This window comes from Triticum aestivum, chromosome 4A, assembly GCF_018294505.1.
Source record: "Triticum aestivum cultivar Chinese Spring chromosome 4A, IWGSC CS RefSeq v2.1, whole genome shotgun sequence".
NCBI lineage: Eukaryota > Viridiplantae > Streptophyta > Magnoliopsida > Poales > Poaceae > Triticum > Triticum aestivum.
The window spans coordinates 578081822-578083514 of NC_057803.1; positions in this window are offsets into that span (position 1 = coordinate 578081822).

Consider the following 1693-nt stretch of genomic DNA (forward strand, 5'->3'; position numbering starts at 1 on the left):
GAGGCACCAAGAACAATGTTCTCGTCACAAATCGATCGGAACGATTCCAAGATACCCGCGTGATCCTAAATTTTTTTTACTGAAATTTGAGAAGAGAAGAGTCAAAACTCTACATCAGGATGCCTTACCAGAGCGATGAAGGGACTGGGGAGTAAAAAGAAGTCCTAACTCTCCAATATATATAATCCTAAAAGACTCAAAACATTTTTCTAGACTCAACAATGCCAGCTACTCGATCAAGCAGGGGGGCTCCTAAGGTCGGGGAAGGCTCTGATACCAACTTGTAACGCCCTCGATGTGGCTATATCTCCTACGTTTCGAAGCACGACTTAGAGGCATAACGACATTGAAAGCAATGTCGCAAGTAAGGTAATCTTCACAACAACCCATGTAAATATATAAAAGGGAAAAGGATACATAGTTGGCTTACACTCGCCATGTCACACAATTATATGAATAACATTACAATCATCCAATACACTCATGGTCCGACTACGGTACCAAAATAAAAGATCAACTCCAACATGCGACACGGTCCCTGATCGCCCCAACTGGGCACCACTACTGATCATCAGGGAAAGACACATAGTAACGGCGAGAGTCTTCGTCGAACCCCCACTTGAGCTCAAGCGCATCATCTGGAACAGAATCATCGGTCCCTGCATCTGGTTTGGAAGTAATCTATGAGTCACGGGGACTCAACAATCTCGCACCCTCGCGATCAAGACTATTTAAGCTTATAGGTAAGGCAAGGTAAAATGTGGAGCTGCAGCAAGCGACTAGCATATATGGTGGCTATCCTGTTCGCAAAAGAGAGCGAGAAGAGAAGGCAAAGCATGAACGAAGAACTATGATCAAGAAGTGACCCTAGAACAACCTACGTCAAACATTACTCCAACACCGTGTTCACTTCCCGGACTCCGCCGAGAAGAGACCATCACGGTTACACACGCGGTTTATTCATTTTAATTAAGTTAAGTTTCAAGTTATCTACAAACGAACATTAACAAATTCCCATCTTCTCATAACCGCGGGCAAGGCTTTTGAAAGTTCAAATCCCTGCAGGGGAGTCCCAACTTAGCCCATCACAAGCTCTCACGGTCAACGAAGGATATTCCTTCTCCCGAGACATTCCGATCAGGCTCGGCATCCCGGTTTACAAGACATCCTCGACAATGGTAAAACTAAACCAGCAACACCACCCAGATATGCCAACAAATCCCGATAGGAGCTGCACATATCTCGTTCTCAGGGCACACCGGATGAGCAAGACGTCGGGTAGGCCAGCCCAGAGTTGCCCCTGGTAGCCCCGGACATCGCTCAGTTGGACTAACACTTAGAGAAGCACTGGCACGGGGGGGGGGGGTTAAAATAAAGATGACCCTTGAGTCCACGAAACCCAAGGGAAAAAGGCTAGGTGGCGAATGGTAAAACCAATGTTGGGCATTGCTGGAAGAGTTTTATTCAAGGCGAACTGTCAAGGGGTTCCCATTATAACCCAACCGCGTAAGGAATGCAAAATCCGGGAACATAACACCGATATGACGGAAACTAGGGCGGCAAGAGTGGAACAAAACACTAGGCAAAAGGCCGAGCCTTCCACCCTTTACCAAGTATATAGGTGCATTAAGATAAACAAGATAATATGGTGATTCCCAACAATAAACAATGTTCCAACAAGGAACGAACTCCA